General features: G+C 41.0%; 1 long non-coding RNA gene across 1 annotated transcript in view; it reads right to left on the bottom strand.

The window, feature by feature from the left end:
- Positions 1 to 1,711: 1,711 nt before the first annotated feature.
- The window catches only part of LOC140723567 (uncharacterized), a 159,223-nt gene continuing 133,006 nt past the window's right edge, over positions 1,712 to 27,928 (bottom strand). Inside the window, exons 2-3 of the long non-coding RNA XR_012097925.1 lie at positions 9,564 to 9,765; positions 1,712 to 1,961 (exon numbers count right to left, since the gene is read on the bottom strand). This is a non-coding gene — a long non-coding RNA (uncharacterized lncRNA). The remainder of the gene's footprint in view (positions 1,962 to 9,563; positions 9,766 to 27,928) is intronic.

The following is a 27,928-nucleotide window of genomic DNA, read 5'->3' as shown; positions in this document are numbered from 1 at the left end:
GTTTGTAGCATAAATTCCCTTCAGTGTTTAAGAAGAGCCTTTGACAATTTCTTAGAACTATAAGCAAACCAGTGGATACCAATTCACCAAGGTAGGAAGGAAACATTGTAAGGTGGTTCTTAAACCTAGAGAGACAGAGGGGACTGCTGTTGGATTTGTGGAGGATGGAGCCATATCTTTCATACAATCAATTATTGAATAAGAAGAAAGGTGGGTGGAAGTCAAATTAGGAATTATAGAGAGTATGGAAGAGCATTATGGAACTTAAAGAAGTTATGGAGATGGGAAATGTCAGAGAAAGGATGGAAACTGAAGAACGATCATTCTGACAGAACCCTTATCTTGTTCATACATCTCTACTCACCCTTCTCCTCTCAGAGAATGCAAAAGCAGAGTTCTGGCACCCCAACTGCCTTTGCACTCAGCAGTTCATCCTTTACCAGAAATATTCCATTCCTTACTGTGCTCTTTCAGTACCATTTACTAATCTCCATTGCAGAGCACATTCCCATGCAACCCCAGGAAGTATAACTCCTGTCCTTTCACTACTTCCCTTTCTACTATTCATGGTTCAAAACTTTCAGTCCAGATAATGCAGCTGTGTGGCCTCTTCTGTACTGGATTAGTGATTGATTTGTGGATTACTGTCAATCTACAGGAATGACCCTGGACTCCCAGTTGCCTTCCACTTTAATTCCCTATCCCATCCCTACTCTGGCCTCTCTGTCTGTGACCGCCTATATTTTTGCAATGAGTCCCAAGGAATCTTGGGAAACAATACTTCATCTTCTCTCTGGAGATGCTGTAGCCTTCAGGACTTAATATCAACCTTTCTAACTTTAGCTTTTTTGCACTTTTTTCATTTCTATCAGAACAGACTATTTTCACTGTCATTTCTCTCTTTCCTCTTTCTTTCATTTGTCATTTGTTGCAGTAGACCAAGCTAAACTATAAAGCATTACCCAGATTTCACAACAGTAGCAACGCATTATATACTTACTGCCTATTTCATGTCTTCGTTATTTCATCCTATTACCAAGATTCTCCTTATTCTACCAAATACCCTTCTCTACATTCCCTATTTTGTTTTCTTTTTTTATCAGGTCTTTAACGTGAAACATTAACTTTTTCTCTGCATAGATGCTACCTGGTCTGCTGAGTATTTCCATCATTCTGTTTATTCTCAATTTTCAGCATCTGCATTTTTTTTTCACTTTTTTATTGAGTTATGAAAGCAAAAACATAGATGAAAAGAGCATTACAAAGGTTAAGAAAAATGAGAACCTGGCTCTTCCCCCTTGCTTAACAGTCCTGAAGATGGGTCTCAGCCCAACGCGATGACTGTTTATTCTCCTCCACAGATGCTGTCTGATCTGCTGAGTTCTGACAAAACTTTTTTTGTGTGTTGCTGAAGATTTCCAGCATCTGCAGAATCTCTTGTGTTCAGGATGTATACTTTCTGTTATTGTTGCCAGAAACCCTCTGTTGAGAGGGCAATAGAATTACCATATCTATTGTTGATATCTTCTGTCAGAATTGAAAACTCAATAGTCTGAACTCATAGAGTTATACTCTAGAAAAACAGACCGCTCAACCAAACATCCATGCCAATCAAGATATCTTCCTAGGCTAGCCCCTTTTCAGAATCAGAATCAGGTTTAATACCACTGGCAAATGTCATGAAGTTTATTGTTTTGTAGCAGCAGTACATTGTACAACATAACAATAAATGGTGGGGTGTCACAGTAGCGTAGTGGTAGATGCAACACAATTACAGCACAAAGCATTTGAGTTTGGAGTTCAGTTCCAGCATCCTCTGTAAAGAGTCTCTGTATGTCCTCCCCTGGAATGTGTGGGTTTTCTCTGGGTGCTCCAGTTTCCTCCTACAGTCCGAAGACGTACCGGGCAGATTCATTGCTCATTGAACATTGTTCTATGATCTGGGTAGAGTTAAATTGGGGCTGTAGGGGTTACAATAAGAAGTGTAAATATACATAGACATACACACATACGTATACACACGCACACACATATATATAATAAGTTGTGCAAAAAGGGAGGAAAATACTGAGGTAGTACTTATGGGTTTATTGTTCATTCAGAAATCTGGTGGCAGAGGGAAACAAGCTGTTTCTGAAATATTAAGGGTATGTCTTTTGGCTCCCGTTCCTCCTCTTTGATTGTAGCTAAGAGAAGAGGGCACATCCAGGGTGATATAGGTCCTTAATGATGGATACTGCCTTTTTGAGTCATCGCCTTTTGAAGCTTCCTGGATTCAGGAGAGGCTGCTGCCCATGATGAAGCTGGCTAAGTTCAGATCTTTCTGCTTTTTTCTGGCCTTGGGCAGCAGCCACTCCAGACAGTGATGCAACCAGTTAGAATGCTCACCACGGTACATCTGTAGAAACTTGAGAGCGTCTTTGATGACGTTCCAATTCTCCTGAAACTCAGAATGAAATACAGCTGCTGTCATGCTTTCTTTGTAATTGCATCAATATGTTGGGCCCAGGAAAGATCGCCAGAGATGTTGATACCCAGAAACTTGAAACTGTCCTTTTACATATGTGCAGAAACTAAAGGCCACAGCACCAATGGAAAGGACCAAAAGGTCTACTTCTACTCCCAGCATATAGGCAGAGACTAAAGAATGCAGCACCTGTGGGAAGACCAAGAACATATGGTCAAGGAAGGCGGAGGAGTGCTTACAAGACTGCTTTGAGTCCATGGACTTGAAAATATTCAGGGATTCTCTATGAGTCTGAACAAATATGCCACAGTTGTCACCAACTTCATCAAAACATACATGGATGAGTGTGTGCCTTTGAAAACATACTAGACAGACCCAAATCAAAACCCATTGATGAGTCAGGAAATTTGTAGTCTGTTGAGGGCTAGATTCGGAGCAAGAAGACTGCGAGTGAACGGCTGATTTTTTGGAGTGAAGGAAATGTTTTACCACTCGGTAAAAGAGAGGCGAGTCTGCGCAGGTGCATGACATCAGCCAGTAGAACACGAAGGGTTTAAAAAGAAGACCACTCTATCTAGCAGGCAGTGTTCAGAGCCGGCAGCAGAGTGGTAGGGCTTTGGCTCAACGGGCTTAGGTGGTAACGGGATGAGGTGAGGTAGGTTTAACTGTGTTATTTGAGGAAAGAAGGAACTATGTGTGTGAGGCAGTTTTCTGTTCTTAGTGTCAGATGTGGGAGGTCCTGGAGTCTCCCAGCCTCCCGGACGGCATATCTGCACCCTGTGTGTTGAGCTGCAGCTCCTGAGGGATGGAGTTAGGGAACTGGAGTTGCAGCTCGATGACCTTCATCTGGTCAGGAAGAGCGAGGAGGTGATAGAGAGGAGTTATAGGCAGGTGGTCACACCGGGGCCATGGGAGATGGACAAGTGGGAGTAGGGGAAGAGTCAGGTACTAGAGAGTACCCCTGTGGCTGTACCCCTTGACAATAAGTACTCCTGTTTGAGTACTGTTGGGGGGGACAGCCTACCTGGGGGAAGCCGCAGTGGCCGTGCCTCTGGCACAGAGTCTGACCCTGTGGCTCAGAAGGGTAGGGAAGGGAAGAGGAAGGCAGTAGTGATAGGGGAACTCTATAGTTAGGGGGTCAGACGGGCGATTCTGTGGACACAGGAAAGAAACTCAGTTGGTAGATTGCCTCCCAGGTGCCAGGGTCCAGGATATTTCAGATCGCATCCAAGATATTCTGCAGTGGGAGGGAGAACAGCCAAAGGTCATGGTACATATTGGTACCACTGACATAGGTAAGAAAAGGGAAGAGGTCCTGAAAAAAGACTACAGGGAGTTAGGCAGGAATTGAGAAGCAGGACCACAAAGGTAGTAATCTCAGCATTACTGTCTGTGCCACGCAACAGTGAGAATAGGAATAGAATGAGGTGGAGGATAAATGCACGGCTGAGGGATATTAAGAAAGAGGATGTGCTGGAGCTTTTGGAAAGCATCAAGTTGGATAAGTTGCCGGGACTGGATGAAATGTACTCCAGGCTACTGTGGGAAGCGAGGAAGGAGATTGCTGAGCTTCTGGCAATGATCTTTGAATCATCAATGGGGATGGGAGAGGTTCCTCAGGATTGGAGGGTTGCGCATGTTGTTCCTTTATTCATAAAAGGGAGTAGATATTGCCCAGGAAATTATAGAGCAGTGAGCCTTACCTCAGTGGTTGTTAAGTTGATGGAGAAGATCCTGAGAGGCAGGATTTATGAACATTTGGAGAGGTATAATATGATTAGGAATAGTCAGCATGACTTTGTCAAAGGCAGGTCGTGCCTTACGAGTCTGATTGAATTTTTTGAGGATGTGACTAAACACATTGATGAAGGAAGAGCAGTAGGTGTAGTGTATATGGATTTCAGCAAGGCATTTGATAAGGTACCCCATGCAAGGCTTATTGAGAAAGTAAGGAGGCATGGGATCCAAGGGGACATTGCTTTGTGGATCCAGAAATGGCTTGCCCACAAAAGGGGAAGAGTGGTTGTAGACGTGTCAAATTCTGCATGGAAGTTAGTGACCAGTGGTGTGGCTCAGGGATCTGTTCTGGGTCCCTTACTCTTCGTGATTTTTATAAATGACCTGGATGAGGAAGTGGAGGGATGGGTTAGTAAGTTTGCTGATGACACAAAGTTGGAGGTGGTGTGGGTAGTCGAGGGCTGTCAGAGGTTACAGTGGGACATTGATAGGATGCAAAACTGGGGCAAGAAGGGCTATTTTATTACAATGGAAAGATACCTCTGTCCCTACATTAATTGAATGGTTTTCTCAAGTAATGTTATGTCTCAGTTTGGAAAAAATTAGTAGAACTTTTGATCCTCGATTCGATTTTGAGAGAAGATGGGGCTCTTTTGCCAAATATTATCATTTAATTTGAATTATTTTATATGGTTTCCTTCCAATCTTATTCTATATAAACATGAATTGGCAGTTGATGATTCTTTTTCTTTATATATATAGATGATGGTAAGACGTATTGCTCTGGGGGTTGATTCCTAATGGGCTTTTTTCCCCTTTTTTGTAGTTAGTGGGTTTTTTTTAGTTAGTTGGGGTTCTCTTTTTTTCCTCCTTTTCCTTATATAAAAAACTTTTTTTTTCATTTTCATATATTACGATCAGCTTTTTTTCTCTTCAGCTTTATTAATTGTATATATATCAATTTGTTGAAGTTTTATATCATTTCATAGCTGTAGAAGATTATGTACCAATAAAAAGATTCTAAAAATGAAAATGACAAAACTGGGCTGAGAAGTGGCAGATGGAGTTCAACCCAGATAAGTGTGAAGTGGTTCATTTTGGTAGGTCAAATATAATGGTAGAATATAGTGTTAATGGTAAGACTCTTGGTAGTGTGGAGGGTCAGAGGGATCTTGGGGTCTGAGTTCATAGGGCACTCAAAGCAGCTGCGCAGGTTGACTGCTGTTAAGAAGGCATATGGTGTATTGGCCTTCATCATTTGTGGAATTGAACTTAGGAGCCGAGAGGTAATGTCGTAGCTATATAGGACCCTGGTCAGACCCCACTTGGAGGACTGTGCACAGTTCTGGTCGCCTCACTACAGGAAGTCTGCAGAAGCCATAGAAAGGGTGCAGAGGAGATTTTCAAGGATGTTGACTGGATTGGGGAGCATGCCTTATGAAAATATGTTCAGTGAACTTGGCCTTTTCTCCTTGGAGCGAAGGGGGATGAGAGGTAACTGATAGAGGTGTATAAGATGATGAGAAGCATTAATCGTGTGGATAGTCAGAGGCTTTTTCCCCAGGGCTGAAAGAGGACACAGGTTTAAGGTGCTGGGGAGTAGGTACAGAGGAGATGTCAGGGGTAAGTTTTTTTTTTACACAGAGTGGTGAGTGCATGGAATGGGCTGCCGGCAACGGTGGTAGAGGTGGATACAATAGGGTCTTTTAAGAGACTTAGATAGGTACATGGAACTTAGTAAATAGAGGGCTATAGGTAAACCTAGTAATTTCTAAGGTAGGGACATGTTCGGCACAACTTTGTGGGCTGAAGGGCCTGTATTGTGCCGTAGGTTCAGTGTTCTGTCTGTGGCATTCAAGACTGGGGATCCAGAACTATACAAGAAATCCAGGTACAACCTATCTTAAGAGCAAAAATAGCAACTTTGATTGAGGTTAGAGACAGAATCGGATGCATATCGGCTCTGGCCAGGCCATTACTTGCTACACAGCAAAACCTAACATCACGAATTGCTGTGGTGCTTCACTCCAAAATGAACTCAATGCTTTTATGCACACATTGGAAGGGAGAATAAAACTACATCTCCCAATAAAAATATGGCATCCAGTGACCCTGAGTCTCGGTCTCAGAGGCCGATTCCAGAAAATCTTTCAAGAGGGTAGACCCTCACAAGGCTTCAGACATTGATGTTGTACCTGGAAGGGTTCTGAAAACCTGTGCCAATCAACTGGTGGAAGTGTTCAATTTCTCGCTGCTGCAGTTGGAGGTTTCCACCTGCTTCACAAAGGCAACTTTCATACCAGTACCCAAAAAGAGCAGGGTGAAATGCCTCAAGGACTATCAGTGGCACTTACCTCTACTGTGACCAAGTGCTTTGAGAGATCGGTCATGGTTAGAATCAACTACTGCTGAAGCAAGGACCTGGACCCACTGCTATTTTCCTATCACCACACAATAGGTCTACAGTGGATGCAGTCTCACTGGCTCTTCACTCAGCCTTGGATCGCATGGACAATTGTAATATTTATGTTTATTGACTACAGATTGGCGTTCAACACAATCATAACATCAGTTCTAATCAAAAAGCTCCAAAACGAGTTTCTTTACCTCCCTCTGCAAATGCATCCTTGCCTTCCTCATCAGGAGATGATAGTCTGTGTGGATTGAAAATAACATCTCCTCACTGACAATCAGCAATGTCACACTGCTCTTCTCTCTCTTCACCCATGACTGTGTGACTAGGCACAGCTTAAACAGCATCTATAAATTTGCTGATGACACAACTAAGGTTGGCAGAATTTCTGATGGTGATGATGAATTGATTGTGGATTTTAGGAGGGGTAAATCGGCTAACACACGCCAGTTCTCATTGAGGGATCAGAAGTGGAAAGGATGAGCAGTTTCAGAATCAGAATCAGGTTTAATATCACCACTATATGTTGTGAAATTTGCTAGTAATAAAAATCTATAAATTACAATAAGTATTTATAAAAATAATTTAAATAAAAAGAGGGGAGAAAAATTCTGAGGAAGGGTTCCTGGGTTCATTGTCCATTTAGAAATCTGATGGCTGAGGCAAACAAGCTGTTTCTAAAACATTGAGTGTGTGTCCTTAGGCTCCTGTACTTCCTCCTTGATTCCTTGATGGTAACAAAGAGAAAAGGACCCATTCTGGGTGACGGTGGTCCTTAATGATGGATGTTGCTTTTTGAAGCATCGCCTGTGTGTCCCAGATGTGGGGGAGGCTCACACCCATGATGGAGCTGGCTGAATTTACACCTTTCTTCATTTTCCGATCCTGTGCAGTTGACCCATTAATACCAGACGGTCAGGCAATCAATTAGAATGCTCACCAGAGTACATCTGTAGAAATTTGCGGGAGTCTTTGGAGACATACTAATTCTCCTCAAACTCCTAATGAAACATAGCCACTGTCATGCCTTCTTTGCAATTGCATCAATATGTCGGTCCCAGGATAGATCCTCAGAGACGTTGACACCCAGAAACTTGAAACTGCTCACCCTTTCCGTTCTGGTCCCTAAATGAGGATTGGTGTGTGTTCCCTCGACTTAACTTTTCTGAAGTCCACAATCAATTCCTTTATATTACTGACATTGAGTGCAAGGTTGTTGCTGTGACACCATTCAACCAGTTGATCTGTCTCACTCCTGTACGCCTCGTCATCATCAGAAATTCTGCCGACAGCAGCTGTGTATAGAGGATACCTGAGCTACACAGTTGTGAGTATAGGGAGAGTAGAGCAGTGGGCTGAGCACGCATCCTTGAGGTTGATTGTCAGCGAGGAGGAGACATTATTTCCAAACCACACAGACCGACATCTCTCAGTAAGGAAGACAAGTCTCCAGTTACTGTTTACTTCACCCCTCCCCCCCATCCTCCCGTTTTCACCTCTCACCTTGTGTTTCTTCCTCCCCTCCGCCCACCCTCTAACTCTGACTCCTCATCTTTTTCTCTCCAGTCCTGATGAAGGATCATGGCTGGAAACATTGACTGTTTTCTCTTTTCATTAGATGCTTCCTGGCCTGCTGAATTCCTTCAGCTTTTTGTGTGTGTTGCTTGGACTTCCAGCATCCGCAGATTTTCTCTTGTTGCAGGGGCAGGTTTTGAAGCTTGTTAATTGCAACTGAGAGTATTATTGTATTGAACATGAGCTGCTGTCAATAAACAGTAGGTATTGGTATTGTCCAGGTAGTCTGATGCTGAGTATAGAGGCAATGACATTGCATCTGCAGTGGGTCCAGGTCATTGCTTCTGCAGGGGTTGATTATAGCCATGACTGACTTCTCAAAGCACTTCATCACAGTAGATGTGAGTGCAACTGGGCAATAGCCATTGAAGTAGCTCACCCCGCTCTTTGTAGGCACTTGTATGATTGTTGCCCCTTAAAAGTAGATGGGGACCAGAGAGATTGCAGCAGTGAGAGATTGAGGATGTCCTTGAACAGTCCCACCAATTGGTTGGCACAGGTTTTCAGAGCCCTAGCAGGTACATCATCAGGGCTGTACCTGAAGGTTCACCCTCATGAAAGATGTTCCGATGTCGGCCTCCGCGACAGAGATCACAGATGCTGCAGGGATGGCTTTATTCTCTCTTTCTGAGCACACATAAAAGGTGTTGCATTCATTTGGGAGTGAAAAATCACTGCTTTTGCTTTGTAGAAAGTAATGGCCTGTGAACCCTGCTGAGGCTGTGTTTTCCTTTGAAATAATTTAATGTTTTGAAGCTACAAAACTTAACACCAATATTTTCATAAAAGCTCATGATTGCACCTGCTAGAAATCTGAAATAAAAATCAGAAAATTTGGAGAGAGTCAGCAGGCCAGGCATATACGCGGAGAGAGAAGTAGAGGGAACTTCAGCTGAATAATCTTTCATCAGACCAGGCTGTTGGCCTGTGGAATTGATCAAGGTACTCTGGGGTTAATGTGGGTGTCTGTTTATTTATATGTCTTATTTATTTATTATTATTTTTGTATCATATTTGTACAATTTGTTGTCTTTTGCACATTGGTCATTTGTCTGTCTTTGTGTACAGTTTTTCATTGATTCTATTGTGTTTCCTTGTATTTACTGTGAATGCCTGCAAGAAAATGAATCTCAAGGTAGTATATGGTGACATATATGTACTTTGATAAATTTATCAAAGTGCACACTGTTGTTGCTGAAGATTAGTTACAGTATCTCACTCTGCACCCTGCATTAACCCCCAGATGACCATAGGTGTGATGCCTCAACATAAGTAATACAAACTGGATGAGTCATATGCAAATACAAACAGGCAAATCAAGGGCTGGAAAAGCAAATTACACAGATGCGGGTTGTGGTGAACTACATATACCTGTCTGGACACGCCCCCTGCTGACTGCTCCTGTGGCCCCTCCCACAGACCCCGGTATAAAGGCGATTGAGGCCTGAGCCCGGCCCTCAGTCTCCAGGATGTAGTATGGTGGTCAACTACTGCTTTTTCTTTCTTCCAGTCAATAAAAGCCGATATCTCGTCTCACGTCTCAGAGAGTTATTGATGGTGCATCACGGGTGATCTGAAATAAAGACAGAGAATGCTGAGAATCCATAACTGATTAGGCAACACGAGGAAGAATTAATGTTTGGAATGTATTTATTTCGAGATACTGTGCAGAATAGGCCCTTCTGGCCCAGTGAGCCACGCCACCCAGCAGCCCTCCTATTTAACACTAGCCTAATCACCGGACAATTGACAATGACTAATTAACCTACAGCTTCAGAACATGGGAGGAAACCCACATGTTCCACAGGAAGAACGTTCAAACTCCATTGCATACAGTGTTGGAATTGAATTCAGAACTCTGATGCCCCGAGCTATAATAGTGCTGCTAACTGCTCCACTACCGTAGCGCCCTAGAGTAAATAGCTGCTTATTTTTATTGTTAATTTTATTTTTCTCTATAAAAATAAACTCTTTCTATAAAGAGTTCTCAACCAAAAAAAAACAAATTACTTGCTATACTTGCCTCTTAGATTTCTGTGTTTCATGTACAAGAATTCCTAGTCCCCAGGCACCAGAAACACTGCAGACTCTCAACACTTAAATAATAATCTTTTTCTATTCTTCCTAACAAAGTTGACATTCCCCAAATTCCTCTTTATCTACCTGATTTTGGCCTACTCCCTTAGCCTAGCAACTGTACATCTCTTTGCTGACTCTTCATGCTATTTTCTTCCTAACGTTTCATCATCAGTAAAATAGGCTGCATCCAAGTACCCAACATGGAGATGTAAACCCAGCATGTGTTCTCATGACACCTTCCTTGCCTGCCAATTAGACAATTGCCTGTTTATCCCCATGTTCTGCTTTCTGTTAGTTAGCCAGTTCCCCCTCTGCAAAATTAACTGCGCTTTAAATGACAAACTTTTGAAATGCCTTTTGGTTCCTCTTTGTTCCCCTTGCTGATTACATTCTCAAACACCTAGATTTGTCAAATATGATACCGCTTTCATGAACCATAATTCTGCTTAATTATATTAGAAGTTTGTAAGTAAGTTGCCAATTTTTTTATAATCAGCTAAATAATGACATTAGACATTGCAAAGGCATTTTATTTTATAAAGGGATTATTTAATTGTATTGTCTTTGCTTCTTTCTTCTCTCTGTCTAATTATTTACCCTTTGTACTTGTGACATTGTGTTGTAAGAAATTAACTCTGAAGTGCTCTATTAAGTCTGTTTGCTGTTGACTTTTTCACTCTATATGAAAATTACAAATGCTATTATTATAACTCTATCTTTCTAAAAAAAATTATTACTTTTTTCTTTTTATTTTGTTCTACTTATGGGTACTCCACTCCCTTTTAACTTACCTTTAATATTTCTTGCTTCAACCAGCCACCTTCTACATTCTGCTTTCCTGATCTTATGCAAACTATTTCTATTGAACTGAGACCTCCATTAATTAATAGATACCCCTCACCAACATTAGCCCAACACCTTGATTTTCCTATTTGTCACGATCCTAGTCTGTGATATGCTGCAGCCTTATTTGTCACATATTTATGTACTTTAACAGAGAGTGAGGAAACAAAGCTTGTCAGATTGAAGCTCAATGTCAAATCTATTAAACAAACTCTAATGTGATCATATATCTGATTATGATGGAACAGATGGTCCATTACCTTAACACAACAGTTACACATTTAAAATAAAAACCAAACAATCAATTTTAAGTGAAAAGTGACCAGACCTTGTAATTTATATTTACTAATCCTAGAATGGTGGAAAATATACAATAAATTGACTTTTTTAAAGCCTTCAAATACTGATGGAGATACTATGGAAATAAGCTTAGTTAACATGGGGGATAGAGCTTAACCTCAGACCAGTCCAAACCTTATACTTATGGATGTGAAGACTCATTCCTATTCACCCTCTGGACTCAGCCTGTTCATTTCTCCCTGTGGAAGATTTTATTTGGCAACGTTATTAATGCTTATGCACTTGTGATGCCTTTGTTGAGGAACCTTACATCATTTCATGTCCTGAACCAGCTAGAAAAGATGAATCACCTATTCTCAAGATTCAAGATTCAAAGTGCATTTATTATCAAAGAATGCATGAATTATACAACTCTGAGGTATAATTTCTCAAAGCTATGACCAAGGAGAAACAGATGAGGTTTGTGTGGCTGAGATTTTGAGACACTGACCCTGTCACTATAACAGAATCTATCTGAACTAAGCTACGACCAAAGCTAAAGGGATATGATGACACTAAAAAAAGATACTAGATGCTAGAGAGCTTCAACTTTGAATGTTCACAAAAGTGAAAGCAACCAAGAGTGAGGAAAAGTACTGAAGGCAGCAAGAGGACATATAAAGAACCTAGTTCTGGATTTGATAATAAACCAAATGGAAATATACCAAGGTCATTGAAAAATAAGAAAAAAATGATACACCAAGAGCTATACAAACTCTTTACTTGTCCATCAGTTAAATCACAGTGCCTGTGGCAGAAGGCAAAATACAAAGGAATGAAAAGCTCAGATTTAATACACGGAGTAAACAGAGCAGCTGGTACATTGAGATGGCAGTGAACTAGGCAAAAATAAGAACAGTGTGACTAACAGGGAGTTCTCCAAGAGGAACATGGAAGTTACTAAAGGACTATGGTCCAATGATTGAAAGAGAGAGTATCAATAACCAACTACTCATGGTCAAATGAGAGCATAGTAAAGGATGTAAGACTTAGGTGGGAGTTGTTAACAAATCTGCTGGTGGTGGTGGTGGCGGCGGCCCGCCCCCCTCCCTTCATCGGCCGTGGTCGACCATGGGTACTGCGCCTCTGGTAGTCATCGGTTTGTCCAGCAGTGTCGACTGTAGCTCTTGAGGCCCATCTTGGAACGGTAGGCTCTGCCACAGTTGCTGCATGTGTAGGGCGATGTGGAATTGTTGTCTGCCGTGTTCTTCGTTTAGCTCTCCACTCCTCAAACTGACTCGGGATCACTCTTTCACCTTGCTCTAGGTGTTCAACAGGGTGCTCTAGGCACACAGGGTTGAACAGCTGCCCATCAGACCTGGTGTGAATGCCTTCTGTCGACGTCCAAAACGCATGCTTCAATAGCATAGAAAAGAAGATGCCGAATAATGTTGGGGCCAACATGCATCCTTGTTTGACTCCATTACGAATACCGAAGGGTTCTGATGAGCTGTCATTGTACTGAACAGTACGATGTCATCATGGAATGACTTGATGATACTTTGGACTTTCGGGGAACAGCCAATCTTGAGGAGAATCTGAAAGAGCCCATCCCTGCTGACAAGGTTAAATGCCTTGGTCAAGTCGATGAAAGCCACATAGAGAGATTATTAATAACCGACTACTCATGGTCAAATGAAAGCATAGTAAAGGCTGTAAGACTTAGGTGTGAGATGTTAACAAATCTCCTAGCAGTGGTGGTGTAGTTGTACAATATATACAGTCCCTTCAGAAGTTTAGCAAAGCTTGTGGCAAAGACAAACATTTATAATGAAAAACTTTAATTTTTACATTGCTTTGGAGATGATAAATATCTCCAGTCACAAAGGCAAAGTACTTGTGGAATGTTTCCAGGAAGGTCTAATGAAACCATGCCCTCAGTTTTAAGCCACCCATGATTGCCAAGAGAGAGTAAGCCAATGGAGATGGCAGGAGGTGCGAAAGACAAATACCAGGAACTGATACCCAAATTCACCACCTTTCTCATGGCTGGAGTTAAATATATTTTCGATTGCCTAATCATTTAGAAGACAGGATCCTTAACACACTTAAGACTGGTCTCTAATGACACATTTAAGTTGCTCAGTTTGAACTGGGCAGATTCAGCAGGCAATGGGAAAGGCAATTGTGAAAGGGGAGAGAGGAGCTCTTGGCTTCAAAAGGTAAGTTGTGCATTTCTTGACTTTGAGTCTTGCAGCTGGCCTTCTCCCCTAGACCTGAAAACCATCCCAACCCAACATAAATTGATTGTACCTTGCTGGATTCTTTATCTATTTTCAGCCTAACCTGTTCCTTCCCTGCCTCCCTGTAAAATCTGAGCCCTATATGTGTTTGATATGATAAGAGAATCAGTTGTGATATATTTAATAAAGACAGAATTTATAATCTGGCCTGTCAGTGAGAGAGCATCAAACAAAAATAACCAGCACATGGCATGGTTTGACATGAAGTTTGAGACAGAGACAGAAAGTACAATAAGGAAAACTTTAAACTTAAGTGAGACTGATCCTCAGGTGTAAGGCATAAGCTAAGCAACATTAAATAGGGGAGAGCTGTTTGCAGGTGAATACATAAATATGACATCTACAGAGATCAGAAAGGTAGTTATATTACCGCATAAAACCAAGAAAACCATAAACTTTCTCTTGTACTGTCAGACAACATGGTCAACCAACGAACCATAAAATAAATGAAAATGCCTTACATGAATACCAGGAACAACAATAATCTGGGCAAAGGAAGGATACATCAAAGTTTCACAGGCAAAATACTAAAATATTCCAAATGGGAGATGTGCAAGTAATATAGAAGCTACTAAGCATATGAGAAGTCAGAGGAGCTGAGGGAATTTTGAATTAGTTAAGGAAAGGAGCAGCTAGTAGGTAACAGTCAAGGTACAACACGTTGGATAATTGGTAGTTCATAACGGTTTACTTAGAAGAGGGAGAAACTAAACAGTGCTAAAAAGGGAAGGTAGAAATCTTGAAAACTGAGGATCCTATTGAGTGTACTATATGTAAAAATATGACAATGGTCAAAATATAGGATTTCAGACATTTCCAAGTTTTGGAATTAAAAAGTGCTGAAGTGCTCATTTAAAACTCTTGATTCAGAGATTGAGCAGTAAGAAAGAATGTTTGCAAATGTAATTTCACTGGTTGAAAACAATCGGACTAAGAAAGCAGGTAAAGACATTCCTAGTTAGAACAAGAGATATAAAGACCTAGGAATTAGACCACGTCAGTAAACAATTTGTGCCCCATGCAATTTAATTTCAAAGAAAACTGGGGACATTGCAAGTCTATGATTTGAAACTGAAGCTGAAGTTGTTCATATGTAGAATTGTTGGGATGCTGAGAGCACCATATACTAAGATAGTCTGTAGGTAGTTGGGTGACTACTCGGAGAGGTAAGGGGATGAGATAGATAGTTCAGGGTCTCCCTGCAGTTGTTCCTTTCAACAAGTATAAAACGTGCTTACTTCTGGGGGTGTGGGAGAGGGGCAGACCTTTCTAGCTGCAGCAGAAGTAGCCAGGCTGGTGGCACTGGGACCATCTTTGACGCTTCATGGGTAAGGGTGGCAGTAGTAAGAGACTCAATAGTTAGGGAGTGAGATAGGAAATTCTGTGGCCCCAAAAGAGATGCCAGGATGGAATGGTGCCAGGGTCAGGATATGTCAGAGTGGCTGAAAAACATTCTCAAGAGGGAGAGTGAATAGCCAGAGGATGTGGTACAGGTTGGTGCCAGCAACATAGGTAGAACATGGAATGATATCCTGCACAGTGAATATGGGAGTTAAGAGAGAACCTGAAAAACAGACCTTAATGTTAGTAATCACTAGTTACTCCTTGGTTTCTATTTATGCTAGTAAAGACATAAATAGAAAGATAGCTCGGATGAATGTGTAGCTGATTGACTCTTTGCAGGGATTCAAGATCTTTGATCATGGGGATCTCTTCTGGGGTAGGTATGACCTATACAAGAGAGAAAGGTTGACCCTAGAGAGTGACCAATATTCTCAATGGAAGATCTGTTAGAGCTACTCAGGTGGGATTAAACTGCAGTGGAGGGGTGGATATGAGAAATCGGGATAATACTGTAGCCAATGAAAACAAGGTCATTAGGATAGACAGGAGCACAGTAAAGGAGTGAAAGGACCATTGGTTTGAGCTGCAGTTATTTCAATGCAATAGGCTTGACAGGTAAGGCGGGTGAACTCAGGGTCTACGTTGGCTTTGGGAGCAAGATTATCATAGCCAGGACAGAAATGTGGATGAGGAAAGAGCTGGATTGGCAGTTCAGTGTTCCAGGAATCAGATACTATAGTTGCAACTGATGTGTAGGCAAGAGAGGCATGGAAGGGGATGTAGAGATCATTCAGTGAGACCATATGGGTAGAATTTAGAAACAGAAAGGGAATGCACTGATGCAGTTGTATTCTAGGTCCCACAGTAGTCAGTAGGAATTAGAAAGCCGGATAGGCAGAAATATTGCAGATAGTTGTAAGCATAATAAGGTAATATTAATGGGAAATTTTAACTTCCCTTATTTTGACTGAGCCAACCACCATGTAAGCAGCTTGGACAGTAGGGAATTTGTGTCCAGGAAAGTGATTTAGATGGGGCAAAATTTCATAGGTGCATCCAGGAGGCTTTCTTAAATCAGTATGTCGAAAGGTCTAACAAAAGGACAGGTTGTACTGGATCTGGTGTTGGATAATGAGCCTGGCCAGGTGAGAGACCTTTCAGTGGGTGAGCAGATAGGGAAGAGTGACCACAACTCCTTAAGTTTTAATTAATCACACGTGTTCTGGAAAAAGATCACTTCAGCCTGTAATTTCCCTTGTGGAGTTGAGCTTTCAAACCACCTGTACAACTGGGCATCTTCGCAGTCTGAACTGAAGACAGTTCATTGAGCTGTGGACAGGCCAAATTGAGGGGATGGGGCCCGAGCCCAAGAGTGAGGAATGAACCGGTTTGGCCATTGCTGGAGTGGGCTTGGAGCCTAATCAAAGAGGCAGATTTGAAGTGAAATGAGACGAGGCAGTGTTGAGGCAATGGGGCCCAGGCCCGAGAGTGAGGAAAAAGCCAATGCTTAATGATTTAAGCAGCAGGCCAGACTGAAAAGGTGGGTGTTGGGGCCAGAGGAGCAGGACAGGCCAGTGTTCAGTTCACTGCTCAGTGAGGTTTACTCGTCCCTGTGCTATACTGAGGCTGGAGCATGCAACTAGCAGGCTCCTGGACTGGCTACAGTGAAGACTGTCAACTCACTATCATGAACTTTACTTCTGAATGTTATTTGCTTACTTTTTATTGTTTACACAATTTGTTTTGTACACGGGGTGTTTGTTGATCTTTTTAATAGGTCCTATTGGGTTTCTTTGTTTTGCAGCTGACTGTAAAGAGCCGAATTTCAATGTTGTATTTTGGACACATACTTTGACAATAAATGAATTTGAACTTTGAAGCTTTAAGATAGCTATAGATAAGAATATGTATCCTTGCAAGAGAGTATGGAACAGGAACAGGGCAAAATGTGAGAGCATTAGGCAGGACTAGTGAAAGTTCCTTGGCAACAGCTGCTTTTGGGCAAGTCCACATCTGACATGCAGAAGATGTTTAGAGACCATCTGCACAGAGTACAGGACAGGTATGCTCCAGTCAGAAAGAAGGACAAAGATAGCAAGGATGTTGAGAGAGGTGCTGAATTTAGTCAAGAAGTAAAAGGAAAGTATGTAAAGCTTGGGAAGCTAGATCAAGCAGAGCCCTGAAGGATTAGAAAGAAGCCAGAAAAGAAACTGAAGAGTATTAGGAAAGCCAGGAGGGGCCATGAAAAAACCCTTGGCAAGTAGGATTAAAGAGAATCAAGACATTCTAGACATATATCAAGAACAAGAGGATAACTAGGGAGAGAGTGGGACTATCAAGGATAAAGGGGGGAACATTTGCTAGGATGCAAAAGATATGAGTACTTTTCACATTTAAGGTGAAAAACATAAACAAAAGAAGTAAAAAAGACATTTCAGTGGCTATCTGGAAGATATCAACTGAGGGAACGTTGTACGATGGCACCATTTTGATCAGAGATGTATATAAAGCCATGATGCAGTTTCAAAACCCTACCCAAAATTCCCTTTTCATCCATCAACTTCAACAAATATCCACACCTTTCCTTAATATCCGCTCCTTTGTCCTGTTATTTCACACAAAAATTTAAAAGAATAACAGCCCTTGTTATAACACCAATAGTTATCCCATAATACTAAATGGTTGCCTACATTCCTCTCAGCATCTGGAATGGCCACCATCCTCCTCCTGGAGTGTAATTGTGTGATACTGATCCCCTACTTATTTACTCTCTTTGGTGGCTTCTCAGATTGGTTTGCCAATATAGTTATATTTTTTGATTCATTATTGATATAAGAACATTATTCTTGCCCTGTTAGGGCATAAGTGCCTGTTTTTCTGACAGATCTCCATTTCTTGTTCTATAGAAGCTGACTGACTTATTGAGTGTTTCCATTTTTTTTATATTCACCACTTCTCATCTCTGCAGCCCTTTGTCTGTCTGAGCTTATCCCAGCCGTGGAATGGACACTTCAAACCTTCCTTGAGAACATCTGATTTAAGCAACAGACTTAACTGTAGCTCTCCAGCTCTCTTCCCACATTCACGATTGGAAGGGGGACAGACATTCCTTTTGTGGAAGATCGACAGGATCACAAAAGAATGCAGTAGAAATTGCAAAAGTGAAACAGCGCAATGATGCTTAATGTAACCAAGAATGGATGTGATGAGAGCAGTCTGCAGGAGAAAGTGTTGGGGCAGATTTTTCAGAGAAAATTATGGTAATTCAAGCAAAATGATTTTTCAATGAGCAGGAAATGTCTTCTGACACTTCACTACAGCTAAGGGAATCAATACCAATAATGCGCATGGCTTTCAAGCTGCTGGAGCCATTTGTATTAAATGAATGTTAATGCAGCTGGAAATATCTGTTGAGTAAACACTTTGCCCTTATTCCACACTGCACTGTGCTTACATTAATGTGACTTGTTTTTCCACGTGGTAATTACTTCGGAATACCTGCAATAGGACTGATTATGCTATGATCTGCTGGCAATTACCAGCCCTATTTCTTGGCTTTTCATGGTGGGAGACACTGTGCTCAAGTACTCTTTCATCAACCTGCACTTTATCTTCCCACTGATGCTGTAATAACTTTGATCTCTCGATGAACCTCAGAATTCTACTGGTATCATCCCAGTCAGTGTAGACAGTACCATTGTGATTTGGCATAGTTGGGCTGTGTGTCTATTTCTGTCGGTCATTATTCTACTCCTGAATGTACTGGCTTTTGACCTGAAGCTACCCTTGGCTCAGTGTGGTGTGTCCTGGTTACTCCCAGGGAAAGGAAGGGAAGAAGAGAATGAAAGAGGAGGGAAGAAGAAAAGAATGGGAAGGGAAAGGAAGTGTAGAGAGGAGGGGAGAAGTGAAGGGGATGAAAGTGAAAGGAAAGAAAGGAATGTGAAGGTGAATGGGAGAAAAGTGAATGGAGAAGAGAAGGAAAGTGAAGGGAAGGGGAGGAAAGTGAAGGGGAGAAAGGGGGAGCAGCATCTCCAGTAAGGCAGGGTACATTCATTGCTACACTGAAGCTTCAATCACAGAAATCTGTGTGTGACAGGAATGAATGGGATTTAAATTCTCAAATGTATGATTTTGCTGGCAATTGAACCAGAGACGACAGCAACTGCCATGTGTCCATCTACAAACAGCTCTGTAGTTACTCAGACTGCTTATCCAGCATCTCCTGAACTCTTACCACTAATACAGACAGCTGAATGAAAACTACGGATCACTTTCCAAGTCTTACAATCTCAACTTAGAAATATCACCATTCATTCCTCTTCACTGGATCTAGACCCTGAAAATTCCTCACTAAAGCTCTGTAGGAGCTTATTTTTTTTAGCCGAGGTTTGAAAAAGTGTCTCATTGCCGCCTTCTCTAATGCAGGAAGAGTTGGGCAATAAACACTGGCCTTGTCTGGAATCTTGAAAATGAGTCTTTTACTCAGATCAATGAACTGCACATTCCTACCCATGTTACCTCCGTTGTTTGTCGCTGTCTCTCAACCACCAATTCACTTGCTGTGCACCATCAGGTACCTTCAACCATCAGACTTCAAACAACATAGCTTCTTGAGTCTGAGAGATCCAATTACATTTATATTTTGTGAAGCAAACATAATCTCACCAAATAGACAACATGATCATATCAAGAATACCATTGTCAGTTTTGGTCTCCATACTGAAGGAGGTATTTACTTGGAGAGAGTACAAAGAAGTTTACTTAATGATTTATGGGATAAAGGGAGTTAGCTAATAGGTTATGTTGAGCATGGTGGGTTTATACTCATTGGAATTTAGAGTCATATAGTGTTAGAGAGATACAACCCAGAAACAGGCCCTTCGGTCCACTGAATACATGTCTATTTTCAACCACCAATCTACATTAAAGTGATTTTGTTATTCATCAGATCCCCTCCATTCTGACAATGCTGATTTACAGTGACCAGTTGAGACCATGCTTGCTTTACACTGCTTTTGGAATTGTGCAGAAAGCAGAGAGCTTGCAGGAAACCTGTGCAGTCACAGGTAGAACTTGCAAATTCCACACAAAAGAAGGAGAGGTGATCTGGCAAAAATGCATAAGATCCTGAGGGATCTTGACAAGGGTAGGTGCTGAGAAGATGCTTTTTCTAGTTGGGATATCTGGAAATGGAGGCTCGGTTTCAGGATAAAGGAATTCCCACTTAAGATTGAGGTGAGCAGGAACTTTTATTAGCAGATGGCTATGAATCTTTGGAATTTCCTACTCCAGAGGGAGATGAAGGGACTCAATTGGGAACTGGCAGGAAAATGGAGCCACAGAAGATTCAAATGCATCACATCCATTAGTCTCTCCTTATTAGCTGGTTACATATAAACTTAAATTTATCAGATTTATCAAATATAATTTCCATTTTATAAATCCATACTCATTCATTCATTAATCATTTTCTGAATACCTTGCTATCAGCTGCTTAGTAATAGATTCTAGCATTTTACTTACAACTGATACAGATCAAGAGGTCAGTCATTCACTATTTTCTCTCTGGCAGTGAGGGTTACTTTTACTATGTCCAAACTATTGGAATGTTGTAGCATCTTTGTTATGCTAATCTTCTTTACCTCCTTCTACTGACTGTCAAACCCTTACCCTGAGATTCCTTCCCACAAGCCGTGCATTTCTCCAATACTTCTTCCTCAGTAAAGCTCTTCCGTAAAGTGCATCGCTCTACGTTATAGCTCCTTTTGACAAGTGATTTTCCACTCTCTTAAGTTTTTATATTAAAGATCCTGTATAAATCCAGGCTTTTGCAATCATTTGCAAAAGTGACACTTACACATGAATGAACTCAAAATGAAAGAAATATTTTAAGTGCCATCTTTCACCTCTAAAGCAGCAGCAATGTTCAGGCAAATGACTTAGATCATACAGACAGCCATTGCTATTTTCCATCTCCTCTTTATTATATCCTAATATATTAAACGTTTTCAGGCTCAGATCATTTGTGATAGTTTCTTCTGATAAAGTGCACTTCAAGTACATGAAACACAAAAAGATATTCTGTCCTGTGACTTTCTTCAGATAATGGCCATTAAATTCATAACTTTCTTGCGAAGTGACTTAGTTTTGGTCATATATGTTCTCTCATGTCTGTTGAGAGCCTGATTTTGGTGATGATTCTGTTACGCTTAGGTATGGAAAATCAGAAATGTGCCTTGGTGTTTAGTTCAGTAGAAGGCATAAGGTTTCCTGAAGAAAACGTTCTATCATTCTCCACACCTTTCATCTACTAGAGTTAGAATGCAATTGTCAAACCCATAAGGCCAATTTTCCCTATCAGACTTGCATCTCTCCAACTCTTTCTTCTTGTTGGAGATGTTCTATAAAATTTATTTCTATGACCATTCTTTCTGAATTAGTTTGTGGCCTCAAAGTCCAAGGGAAAACCTCACTTCTGTCCTTAACATTTGGGGATTGATGTCCACAATTTTTTTGGAGTATGTCTCATTAACATCTTATTCCTGTCAGTTTCAGTCATGTAATTTGAATCAGATCAAATTAAGTACAAACCTAAGGTAAGATTTCCTTTCAGACACAAAATAAGCCTTTAGGTCTCCCTGTAAATGTTGGTAAAAGAGAAATAATTTTCTGTGGCTGCCTTTGGTAATTGAATTCTGTTAATGATTAATCACAATGCAAGTCCTCTTGGGCCATCTCATTTGTAGTTTGTTCATATACTCTCCTTCAAGACAAAAGTTCAGCTGAAAATCTAAATTACAGACTCCTAACGTAGAACCTTCATAATAGGACTCAATTAAGCAAGAGTACAGACAAGGAAACTTATTGTGACAACTTCTAATAACAGTTTTTGCACTAATCATTGCAATAAATAATTCATACCTGCTCCAAATGACACACTATTAAAGAATAATAATGATTTTTCAACCGGAAAGCTAACCCTCATCTATTATCTTTTAGAAAACAGCTATTAGGTAGCAGTAATTACAAAGCAAGTTACACATTTAAGGATGTAATTAGGAAAATGAATAGTAAACTCTAAGAATGGTCAGGTTTGTCCTTTCAGTGTGTATTACTGGTTTCAAAATGATGTTTGATTTCCAATGCATTTTTATTCTGTTTAATAATATTAATCAAATAATTCTTCTTCACTGTTTAAGAGGTAATGGAGGGGTATATGGAATCCAAGTTCTTGAAATTGTAGTTGTGTAGCTGTGTGTGCTGGTATTATCTATCCTTAGCTATAGAGCTGGATGATAATCAAAGGAAGCTGGTAGTAACACAATATTGTCCTCACCAAAGGAGCTGCTGTAGAGATAGTTGACAGCTTCAAGGTCTTTAGCATCCATATTAACAACAACCTTACTTGGTCCGTTCACACTGATGCAGTGATCATGAGAACATGTCAGCGTGTGCACTTGATTAGGATTCTGAGAAGATTTGAGTGGCTCATGAGGGTTCTCTCAACCTTCGACAGATGCGCTATAGAAAGTACCCTGATGGGTTGCATCTCAGCCTAGTATAGCAACTGCTCTGCTTTGGATCAGTGTTTACAGAGAGTGGTAAACTTGGCCTCATCTATCACAGGCTTATCCCCTCATTCTAACCAGTCAATCTTCAAGGCAATTTACTTAGGAAGCCTGACAATATTATCAAGGATACCTGTTACTCTGCCCATTCTCTTTTCTCTCTTTAACCTTAAGAGAAAACGTATAGAAGCTTGAAAGTCCAGACATCCAGTATTAACAACAGCCTTGTCCCCAAAGTCATCAGACTCCTGAACCAATGACTTCTATTAAACCTCCTTCCCAGTTATGCTGCTCACATTCTTGTACCCTTAGCACGACCTCTCTTGGTTATTTGGTATTGTCTTCTTCAGCAATTACCTTACACTACTTCAGATTGCACTATAGCCTTGGTACTGTCCTGCTGCTTTCTGCTCATTGTTGTACTTATGCTTGTATGTATTATTGCCTTGCATACTGCCTGCTCTGTGAGATCCATGCAGATAACGTATGTCATTGCACCCCGTAGTGTGAAGCAATAAACTCAAGTGAATGTGAATTGCAATCTGATTCTAAATCAATAGCTGGGAAGTAGACTGATTTGGCTGAGCTATTTTTCAAGGGAAATGCATATAAATATATTTTAAAAAATCAAATTCAAAATGATATAGTAAATTTGAAATGGTTTAATGAATAAATAAAATATGGAATTTCTGTTGTGCATTTTCTACAATCTCAGGGATTCCCTAAGTGTTTCGGCAGTCAATAGAGCATTTTAAATCATTTGTTTTTGGAATTTAGAAACACATTTCAAGAAATGCACAGGTGATAATACTAGCAGCTGGTTTTCCCACACAAGTACTGACCAGGCCTGAATCAGCTGACTCTGCACTCTCGGGGTGGGTGACAAAAACACGGATCGTTACCTCCCACAAACTGCACTTGGATGAATGAAGTAGAATTCCGATGTGGGCTAAATGTTGGTGAGGTATTAGGAGGAACCTCCTGTTTAGTCATGCTACAAGAAGTGGAGGAGCAGTGTGGGTGAGGGGCATACATTCTTCTCCCATTGATGGCTCCAGTATTCAGCTCACCCCAAGCCAATAAGGCCTTTGACTTTTTTCCAACCTCCCAATGAACTCACATTACTGTGCTTTAGTCATTCTCCTCAACATTGTCCTTATAATAATATGGAATAATTTTAAGCTTTTGGGCAGGTGTGCGGTGTTGTGTATGAGGGGTGGGGGCTGATAAGAAAGAAGCATCATATAAACAAGAAATAGGGATCATACCTCAATGCTCTCACTTGCATTGAAGAAGCCATGATGGGTGATCAATCCCTTCTCAAGAGGTGAAGGGTGTGACTTCTTCATCTACTTCTTCTTGTGAAGTTTAATGGCAGTTGGCAGACCAGCATAAAGTGGATTACTATCACCTGCTGTGTGTAAGTGGGGAGCAAAGAGACAGGGAGCGTACCCATTAAACCACCCCCCCTCCCAAAAAAAACTCAAGTAACATGAAAAGGTTGAATATTTTTCAGAAAGTCAAATACGTACTTATATACATTCCGATGGCAGTGATATCCTAACAAACTTTCCATGTCTCTCCCAAATATCTCAATTGAGCAATTAAATGTTTCCTCTGCACATCATAGGAGCTCCATTCAAACAATATATGCAGCACTGTTTCTTGAAAGGTGCACTCCACACAGATGCCAGTATCATGCATATTAATTCTGTACAGGGAATTATTCAACCTAGTATGCCCAATACGTAAATGTATAAGTGTAACTTCTTCTCTCCTTTTATACCCATCTCCTGGTTGAGTTCCCAACATCCTCTGAAGTTTATATAACTACCACTTTTTTGTTTCCTTATTCCAACTTTGTTACCACAGTGATCAAATTAACTTTTTTAAGTATGCCTTTCACCACTACAATTACATTCTTGATTTTAAGTGATTGCTTGGCCAGAATATGCTCCATGACCAATTTCCTCTCTGAAGACAGGTGGGGATATACAGTCTACTCACAAGTGACAGGTAGAGCAACCAATCCATTCCCAGGTAAGAGGCAGCATGACCAATCCACTTCCAGTTGACAAGTAAAGCAACCATTTGCAGCTAACAGGCTGGGCAGCCAGGTTATTCCAAGGTGACACGTAGACTAGTCAACCTGCTCTTAGGAGGCAGGTAGAACAACTGATCTCAGGAAGTGTGCTGTCATGTCAAAGGGATGTTTTCATTCATAAACTGATTTCTTTGCATCAGGACATAACTTGGTAAGGGGTAAATTACTGCTGTGTCCCGAAACTCCCCAAGGGCAATAATTGTTCTCCAAGACTTAAATGTTACTCTTAAATGTATTTTTCAGGGGACAGGTGGTTTGGAATAAAATGACAATAGTGGAATAATCTGTTACTTAAGAACAAAACTATGACCAGTTCATGCCAATTGACTGAATAGTGCTTTCCTTGTATCTAGAATTTCCTTTTGACATACAATGAGGCCCTTCAGTTTATCCAATCTATGCAACCCCAATCCTATGTCAATGATTTCCCTCATAGCCAATTCTGTCAATACTCCATGATTTTCATTCCACAGACCTACATTAGGAGTAAATTATAGCAGCCAATAAATCTTTGGGACATGGGCAAAATTGGTTCACATGTGGTCAAAGGAAGAATGTGTAAACAGGACAAGGTTTTAGCACTGTATGCAGGACGCTGGAACTGTGAGGCAGCTTGTTATGTCACCCTTATTACTGTTCTCTTTCATTGATTGTTACCCGAGGACTGGAGCAAAACAAGGAGATCTCAGGCCATTATCTCACCTCCTGCTGTGGTGTGGCGCTATGCATGTCTTGCCAAGTTTCACAGTTACATAAACAGAAGCAGCCCACGTGCAGCCACTTTGAGCTTGCCCTGCTGACTGCCAGCATGTTTTCTGTTTACACTCTAGAAAAGGTGAGAGTTGGAAAGGAAGACGGTGATGTGACTGGGGAGAAGGCTGAGTAATCCCATAACCATGGTGTTCACACCTCAACACAAGCTGTCACATCCTTGGCTGAAATCAAGAGAATCCTGGAAGGAACAACATTGTGAATCTATCACTGTTTTCAGTCACCATTATTCACCAGCCTCTCTGTTCCCTTTCACCTTCCCCTGGAATTAAAGCAATCCTAACAGTTAGATTCCAGGCTTAGGGAGCAGGCCTTTTCCACTGTTGTATCCACAAATTGTGCTGCTTAGGGTATTTATTCCCACTTTCCAAAGTCAAAGTTGAGATTATTGTCTTAATCACAAGTACCTGGATGCACAGGTGCAATGCAAAACTTACTTGCAGCAGCATCTCAGACACATAGCATCAAATACATAATATTCACACAAAATACAAAAACTAAACAGAAGCTCAGTAGCCACTTTATTAGGTACACCTGTACACCTGCTTATTACTGCAAAATCTAAGCAGCCAATCATGTGGCAGCAACTCAACCCATAAAAACCTGTAGACATTGTTAAGAGTTTCATTTGTGCAAATCAAACTTCAGAATGGTGAAGAAATGTGATCTAAATAACCTTGACCATGAAATGATTGTTGAGTATCTCAGAAGCTGCTGATCTCCTGGGATTTTCACATATGACAGTCTCTAGAATTTACATAAAATAATGTGCAAACCAAAAATAAAGCATCCGGTGAGCTGCAGTTCCGTGGCTGTAAACACCTTGTTGATGGGAGAGGTTAGAACGGCCAGACTGGTTCAAGCTGACAGGCAGACAAAAATAACCATTTGTTACAGTGGTGTGCAGAAGAGCATCGCTGAATGCACAACGTGTTGAATCTTGAAGTGAATAGAACACAGAACAGTACAGCATAGGAACAGAACCAGCTAAAAAGCAAATCAAAAACACCCAAACATTAATCCCTGCTACCTACACAATGTCCATATCCCTCCATCTTCCTCACATCCATGTTCCTATCTAAATGTTTCTTAAAAACCTCATGTATTGGCCTCTACCACCATAGCAAGAAGTGCATCCCAGGAATCCACCACACTCTGAGTATGCTTTCTGGTATTAGACATTTCAACCCTGGGAAACAGATACTCAATGTCTACTCTTATAATCTTACAAACCTCTATCAGATCACTCCTCAGCCTTGACCATTCAGAGAAAACAACCTAAGTTTATCCAACCTCTCATGCCCTCTAAACCAGCAGCATCCTGGTAAACCTCTTCTGCACCCTCTCCAAAACCTCAACACCCTTCCTATAGTGGGGTGACTACATGTGATACTCCAGATGTGGTTGAGCCATAGTTTTGTAAAGTTGCAACATAACCTCTTGACTTTTGAACTCAGTGCCTTGACTAATATTTTCAAGCATCCCATAAGCCTTCCTAACCACCTTATTGACCTGTGTATCAACTTTCAAAGAATCATGAACTTGGATCCGAAGGTCTCTTGCTCAAACAACACTGTTAAGAATCTTGCCCTTAACAATATTCTGTCTCCTTGCATTTGCCCTACCAAGGTGCAACACCTCACATTTATCGAGGTTAAACTCCATCTGCCATTTCTCGGTCTATATCTGCAACTGATCTATATTGTGCTGTATACTTTGCTAATCTTTTACACTATCCACAACTCCTCCTGTCTTGGTATCATCCATAAATTTGCTAACCCACTCATCTACATTTTCATCCAGGTCATCTATATACATCACAAACAGCAGAGGTTTGAGCACAGATCCCTGGGAGCACCATTAATTACAAGCCTCCAGCTTGAATCAGTCCCTTCAATCACTACCTCCTGTCTTCTTTGTGCAAGCCTGTTTTGAATCCAAACAGCCAATTTGCCACACACCCCATGCATCTTAATCTTCAGGATGAGCCTCCCATGAGGGACTTGGTTTTCAGCAGAAGAAGACCACAATCTATATTAGCGATAGGAGGTAGCTAAAACATTGAAGTTCATCAGATATGACTTTCCTTTAACAAACCAACATTGACTTGCCTTGTTTAATCCATAGCTCTCTGTTAATTATAGAATCATAGAGTTTTATAACATCAAACAAACCCTTTGGACCAACCTGTCCAAGCTAACCATCTGGGCTTGTCCCATTTGCCTACAAATCCTTGCAAACATGCATTTTTCTAAAAGTCTTTTAAATGTTGCAATTAAACCCATCTCTATCACCTGCTGTTTTGCAGAATTCTTTTTCCAATTATCTGTCTACCAGCAAAACTCAAGTTGATTAGAACTACTCCATCTATTTCTTTCTCCCTCTTTAATTAGCCATCTTCAATCCACCAAAAACTTGTAGTAAAGAGGATTGGTAAATAAAAGT

The sequence above is a fragment of the Hemitrygon akajei genome, chromosome 3 (genome assembly GCF_048418815.1).
Source record: "Hemitrygon akajei chromosome 3, sHemAka1.3, whole genome shotgun sequence".
Taxonomy (NCBI): domain Eukaryota; kingdom Metazoa; phylum Chordata; class Chondrichthyes; order Myliobatiformes; family Dasyatidae; genus Hemitrygon; species Hemitrygon akajei.
This window is presented reverse-complemented; position numbering and strand designations above follow the sequence as displayed.